This window comes from Acomys minous (genome assembly GCF_964271855.1).
Source record: "Acomys minous genome assembly, chromosome: 14".
In the NCBI taxonomy this organism is placed as follows: domain Eukaryota; kingdom Metazoa; phylum Chordata; class Mammalia; order Rodentia; family Muridae; genus Acomys; species Acomys minous.
Window position 1 is genome coordinate 87,543,605 of NC_140496.1, and position 7,638 is coordinate 87,551,242.

The 7,638-nt window shown below is 39.6% G+C and overlaps 1 pseudogene across 1 annotated transcript; it reads left to right on the plus strand.

Annotated features, from left to right (window-relative positions):
- Window positions 1–5,017: 5,017 nt before the first annotated feature.
- LOC311582956 (L-lactate dehydrogenase A chain-like) lies at window positions 5,018–6,566 on the plus strand (annotated as a pseudogene). The gene has a single exon. The product of its transcript is annotated as an L-lactate dehydrogenase A chain-like (transcript).
- The last annotated feature ends 1,072 nt before the right edge of the window (window positions 6,567–7,638 follow it).

A 7,638-nucleotide genomic window follows, 5' to 3' on the forward strand; every position in this document is an offset into this window, starting at 1 on the left:
GACTCAGGAAAGGGAATCTAGCTGTGCCAGAAGTGCATTTGGAGATTGAAAATTCACTAAGAAGGATTTAGGGGGGAGGTAATTACCAAGACAAGTCTAAGAAAACATGGAACCTATAAACTTAAAGCAAAGAAAAATGCACACACAGAACCAGTGTTCTGATTGTTCACAGAGATTTATGTAAATCTGGTGTTACATGTAGGACCCACAACTGAACAATTACTTAATTGTGTGGTGGCTGTTGACCACCTGGTTTCTCACTGTTGGAGAGCAGACGAGGAGAGGACACTTGAGTGACAGTTTGCTTGCTTTCTAAACCTCCTCCAATACAAAACTAAAGTCCAAGCCACAGAGCACTATGTTATGTTATTGAACGAATGCACACTAGATGTTGAAAACACATATAGAACTTTAAGTTCTAACAATCAGTTGAGTGGAACATACACTCAACTGTCATAGTAAATACCTGTAGTGGAATAGCTACCAATCAGGAGGTAGTAATTTTTTCTACCTTCTGTTCCCAACAGAACCAGAAATGTGGTGAGTGGGTTTTTTTTTTTTTTTTTTTTTTTTTTTTGGTCGTTTTGTTTTAGTTTTGGTTTGGTTTGTTTTTTGTTTGTTTGTTTGTTTGTTTTTGGTTTTGTTTTGCTTTGACTTTGGTTGTGTGTGTGTGTGTGTGGTTAATTATCAGCCACACTGCCTCAACAATTAAAGGTAATTAAACTTGTTATCTGAGTATTATTAAATCCAATGATGTAAGACTTCTTCCTGATTCTTATCTGCCCAGCTCTCGAAACTACAGTGTTTGGTGACAAACACAGACTGTCTTGTTGCATCCCCCAGTGGTATAAAAGTGATATGTACTTAATAAATAGCCCATTTGTTTAAAAAAAGAACAGTGGGAAAATTGTTATTTGTTAATTTCTCACTGAGTGTTTTCTTTTATCCTGTCTTGATGACACAGTACACAAAGGGGAGGGGCTTCTTTCATGTAGACCCTCCCCATTTCTCAAGGTCTCCTCTGTTTATGTATTTGCATTGAGTTAGACACAGCGGCATTCTGAGAATTCAAAATGACCAAAATATCGATGACATAATATTCCTCACAATCTGATGGGTAAAGTGGATGTGATAGCCGTTTATGGAAAATGAGGAAACAGAATGGGAGGGGCAAGCGTCTCTTAGAAAATAATAAAGCATTATTATTCCTAGGGCAGTTAGGATTCTAATTGCATGCATGAACTCCCACGAAGAGCAGGAGGACTTTGAGAAAAGTCATCCTTCAAAAAGGTTGGTTTATCTGACCATATATTTTGGCATTAAGGTTGACAACAGTTCAAACTAAAAAGTTGAGCAAGGATAAAATCAAGAAGAAACTGACCCAGCGAGTGAAAGGAGTTCAGTTTTCTTATGTGGAGGATGAGACATTACAAGCAACTTGAAAAGAGGAATATATTGACCAGATTTGATGGCTGTGAAATTTGTGAGCTTATAGTATCAGTGGCAGGAAGGGCAGCCAGGAAATTGTTGCAGTCCTCGGGCTAACAGTAAGCAGGGTTGGTAGAGACTAGAGATTCAAGAGCAATTTAATTGGCTCAGTGCAGAGGGCAAAAAGAGAGGCATTACAGGATCCCCAGCTCAAGTGACTGAGTGAAGGTTATAACAGCTCAGCATAGTGAGGCATCTTCTAAGTGGGTGGTCCATTCAACATCCATGGCTTTTTGAAGGCTAAAGTGACTCTATCCTGTTTGTTGTCAGTAGGCAAGTGAGAGTTTAATTCAGCAATGTGGTTAGCCTAAGTTTTCCCAAAGTCAAGCAAAACTGGAGAGATGAATCTCCAGGCATAGTGGTGCACACCCTTATTCCCAGCATGCTGGAGAAGGTGAGGGGTATGTGAATTGTGGTGAGTTGGAAACCATCCTGGTCTACATAGTGAATCTAAGACCAATACCTCCTCCAACAAAGCCACACCTACTCCAACAAGGCCACACCTCCTAATAATGTCACTGCCTATGGACCTATAGGGACCATTTTTATCCAAACCACTGCATATGAGTTGCATAATGTTTGCAGCTTTATACTGTTAACACTTTTTGTTTGTTTGTTTTGTTTTGTTTTTCAAGACATGGTTTCTCTATGTAGCTTTGGCTATCCTGGACTTGTTTTGTAGACCAGGCTAGCCTCTAACTCACAGCCTTTAATACACATGCAAAGTCTGTATGCTCCTGTGCTCAGCGCATGATGCTGAAATAGTTCTTTCTGGATGGTAACCATAGAGTTCTTTCTATAGATACTAATGATCTTGGAAACTAAAATAATGGTGTCCTAATATCAAAAGCCTACTAGGTCAGCAATATGACTTGGATGCCTTAAGTGAGAATTGAAGAATGACTATTTTAATCATTATCCACAAACCATTTTAATTTAAATGTTACTGAAGTCTCTTCGGAAAAGTATGTCTGTTTTGAAAGTTGGACTTTTGCAGAAGACCCTATAAAGGGAAGTAAGTAATTGTCATTGAGATTTAAATTAAGTATGTAGTTTGATTAAATATCCGTGTGTTCAAAACCATTAGTTGGAGACATGAGCATGCTGCCATTTTAATAACTTGACAATTTAGCTAATGGGCAGCATGCCAATGTTAGTTTTTTTGAGTTCTTTGATTCACTCTTTAATGTCTTCCACTGAACATGTAAATTCAATGATGGTTAATTTATTTTTAAATGACATTTGACTGCCTTTAAATTCCTCATAAAGATCAATTCAGGTAACTCATAATACATTGCTCCAAAGACAAAAATTAGCAAAATAGCCTGATGACCTACTTCCAATCATGGCCTGATTTTCATGGAGTGAAAACAATTAATAGAGGAAATTTTGATTTATTTGCCCTTCTTTTCTAAAGGAAAGGAGGCCATTACGAACATGACAGGTGTTCCTGAACTGTCTGGTAGGAGCTCCACTGTGGCAATCCTGCATCCCTTGCAATGTCTTATAATACCAAGTTGCACACTATAGGACAATGAATAGAAGTGGCGAAATGAACGAACAAACCAAAATACTGAAAACTAATTGACAATTCTATTTAGGTTTTGCATCCTTGCTTAAACTCAATTTACAGCATTAGAGAATAGTAAACAAGAAGTGAAGAAAATGCTTTGGTTTTTATGTGTTTCGGTTTTGGTTTTGTCATTTTAGATTTTCTAGGGGGAAAAAGGAGATTCAGTTATAGAGGGACAAATATTTCATTGTGTTTTGTACATTGCATTCTCTTTCCATGTAAGAAATATATCATACCTTTCAACCCAGAGTTTTAAATATCATAGTGCTGCCTCATGGTGACTTAGGACCCTGCAACGTGCTTGGGTTACATGAGAGCAGGAAACAACAGTGACTTATGAAGTCGGGCTTCAAGCACGTACGTGTTTACCACAGGCCTCAGTTCTAGGTGCTAGTCAAATTGTTGCTAAGCAAGGTAAAGCAAGGACCGTAGTAGTTGAAGTGCTGCTGTAATAACGTAGACGAAAGATATTAGCTTTGAAATGGGAGGTAGCTGGACAATATGTATCGGAGACTCAGAATATTTTAAGTAGAACAACCAATACGGTTTCCCAACAGTTGAGCTGTAGCATGTAACAACAACAACAACAACAACAACAACAAAGCAATCAGTTAACAAGTCCAAGTTTTGGCATGGGCACTAGAAGGAGGGGAGCTTTTATTTGTTCATAAGCATATGAAGGTAGATAAAGCAGGTTTGAGGGGGGGAAAAAGAAAGAAAATGCAGTATTTCTCTTAGACAGAAAATTGGCTCTGGTTGCAGAGATGTGGAGTCAAAGACAAATATAAAAAGTAAAATGCACTGCCTGCCATGATTGTCAATGTGGCACATGTCATTCTGCCTGGAATTTGCCTGTCTGTGGTTTCTCCATCCCGTTAACCAGTTCACAATGCCAAAGTCATGTTTAACTTGGGACTATAGCAAAATAGCAAAAGCACTCTGTAACTGGAAGATGTAAGTAGCGTAAAAGTTCAATTTCAGTGCAAACACATCAATGATTGTGTGGGTGTGCACACACATAAGAGTATTTTAAATAAATACAGAGCTAGCATGGCTTTGGCACTGATGTCTAAACTCTGTCACTGGGAGATGTGGAGCCTTACCCAATAGCAGCTAAGGAGAATGTCTCTCTAACCTCTAGGGAGCACTTCAGAGTCTCCCCACTGGCTCAGGCCTTCTGAACAGAATAGCTAATGCTTTCTCTGTCAAGATTTTACCAAGACTTTTCTTCTCTGTGTGTGAGTAAGTGCTTCAAAAAATAGTTAGAAGTTTGTCTCTCGGATTTGAATACCCTCTTTCGAGCACCCTAGATCTATTATTCTTTTCTGAATCTTGCAGCAAGAAAGAGAAACATCTTATAGGTAGCCTAGGATGAAAAATAAATAAACAAATAAATAAATAAAAATAAATAAATAAATAAGGAATAGATCCTAGATGACTCAGATACCAACTGGGAAAAGTATATTCCCTTTTGCATAAAAGCTCATAAGAGCTTCAGCTCTACACCACTTCTTCCAATACTTTATAAAATATATTATCGCCTATAGCACTCAGACCTTTATTGCATGAGTCTAATGTGTTCTTTTTTTATAGACCAAGTGATGACAATTTTTAATTATTTTAATATTTTTGCTTTTGTCTGAGTTATTCTCTGAAACCTTACATGTTCAGAAATCGAGTTTTCTTTTATCATAGGTTTCAGATTCATGTTACCAAAATAGACAAACTTTGAATATCAACACTTTTATATAAAAATATAAATTCTGATAGAATGAATCTATTTTGTCTGCTTGGCTCTTATCCATAAGGGTTTTATGTAAATAGATACTTTGTATAGAGTAGTGTTCACTGGTATAGTAAATTTGTTTTAAGTGAGTGATTGGGCTTTAATCCCTGCAGTTTTCAAATGACTTTGCGGGAAAATAAATTATAATTACGTGCTGAAGCCACTGTCGCCAAGTACAGGCATCCTGTTGAGCTCTCAACGCCCACCTTCGTGTACTAGCGGTCCAAAGAGATTCAAAGTCCAAAATGGCGTCCCTCAAGGACCAGCTGATTGTGAATCTTCTTAAGGAAGAGCAGCCCCCCTGCCCCCCTCCAGCCCAGAACAAGATAACAATTGTTGGTGTTGGTGCTGTTGGCATGGCTTGTGCCATCAGTATCTTAATGAAGTACTTGGCAGATGAGCTTGCCCTTATTGACGTCATGGAAGACAAGCTGAAGGGAGAGATGATGGACCTCCAGCATGGCAGCCTCTTCCTGAGAACACCAAAAATTGTCTCGGGCAAAGACTACAGTGTGACTGCAAACTCCAAGCAGGTCATCATCACAGCCAGAACCCATCAGCAAGAGGGAGAGAGCCGACTCAATTTGGTCCAGCGAAACGTGAACATCTTCAAGTTCATCATTCCTAACGTTGTCAAGTACAGTCCCCACTGCAAGCTGCTCATCGTGTCCAACCCAGTGGATATTTTGGATATTTGGAAAATAAGTGGTTTCCAATCACAAGTGGTTGCAATATGGACTCTGCTCGGTTCCGCTACCTGATGGGAGAAAGGCTGGGCATCTACCCGCTGAGCTGCCACGGGTGGGTCCTGGGAGAGCACGGAGACTCCAGCGTGCTCGTGTGGAGTGGCGTCAATGCTGCCGGCATCTCCCTGAAGACTGAACCCAGCACTGGGCATCGATGCAGACAAGGAGGCACAAGCAGGTCGTGGACAGTGCCTACGAGGTGATCAAACTGAAGGGTTACACATCTTGGGCCATTGGCCTCTCTGTGACAGACTTGGCTGAGAGCATCATGAAGAATCTCAAGCGGGTGCATGCCATCTCCACCATGATTAAGGGTCTCTATGGAATCCAGGAAGATATCTTCCTCAGTGTTCCTTGTGTCCTGGGACAAACTGGAATCTCAGATGTTGTGAAGGTGTCTCTGACTCCTGAGGAGGAGGCCTGCCTGAAGAAAAGTGCTGACACCCTCTGGAGTATCCAGAAAGAGCTGCAGTTCTTAAGTCTCTCTGTGTCCTAACACTTCACGGTCCAGGCTGCCACAGGGTTTCTGTGGAGACCTCACTCTGTCTCCTCCTCATCTGAGCTGTGATTAGTGCAGTTGTGTTGAGGTGGACTGGGAGAAACCTCAGTTCCCACAGCTCTACCTCGATGCTAAGTGGTACTTGTATAGTGGTAACCTGGTTAGTGTGACAGTCCCACTGTCTCCAAAACACACTGCCAGTTGTGTGCAGGCTTCAATAATCCTGAGATCCTGTTGTGTCACTGCTGTGCACCCTTACCAAACATGCCTAGGCCAGCGTGTTCCGAACCAGTCATAACCTGGCTCCAGTGTGTAATCCATTATGCATAAGTTGTACATAACTGTCTAAAGGATACTATTTTGTGTATTATATGTGTCAGTGTACATTGTAATCATATGTAAAAAGTGAGATCTGCACATGGATGATGTAACCAACTACCCAAGTGTCATGCCAATGAGAACACCAAATAAACCTTGAACAGAGAAAATATAAAATTTTACTTAGCTTGTGAAATAAGGCCAATTTTCAACTTTCCTTTGTCCCATATTTACACAGACCATAATTATTGGTATATGGTATAGCTTGAATCTTTTATTTAAATGATATTTGTACTAAATTTTGGAGAATTTCATCAATGTGTTTTAATTATATTCAATCACTCTCCTAAGTCCTCCTGAATTGACTCAACATCTTTATTTACTCAAATTCATGTTCTCCCTTACCCCTCCAGTACAGAGTGGTGTGGATCTTAAATGACAGCCAAAGACCCTTGTGTTAAAGGCTTGGTTGCCAGCCTTGGGTGCCATTGGTGACTCTAAACAGTATAAATGCAGTGATTGGGGAAAGGTGGTTGGAAATGTGTCTTTGACAGCAATATTGGACCCTGTTCTCTTCTTCTGTCTTTGTTTTCTGGCCAACTACACAATAATCAGCCTCCTCTAGGAGACATGTCTGTCATGCTGTACAAGGAACATTGAAATCCTAAGCCAAAATAAAAATGTTCTCCTTATAAGTCTTGTGTATTTTATTACTGGTGACAAAGTGATTGAGAATTTGTCTTGCTATGTGGCCCAGGCTGAGTAAATTAAAGATACTTCTGTTTCAATATCCTGGTACCTAGATTAGAGGCATTTGTCACCTCACTCCAGTCAACAGATTTCTTAAGTGTGTGTGTGTGTGTGTGTGTGAGCACGCACGCGCGCGCGTTAGTCTGTGTGAGTGGCAGTATATATGTGCCATGGCTTCACCGAGATAGGCAGAGGACCACCTTCGGTATTAGTCCTCACCTCCTACCTTGTTTAGATCTCTCTGTTGTTATGAGTTGCATCCATTATTTAAAGAAATATGATTATATTGAAAAAATATAGACACTAATATTATCAAGGTATGCTAACTGACAAAATATACAATAATTAATTTATAAATATGAATATATTCAACAAACTGGTTTACAGAAAATGGAAATTTTCAACATTTTTAAAACACCAAAAGAACAAAACTTAATACTCAAAGCTAGTGAAAAGAATACTAATGATGGAAAGAAAC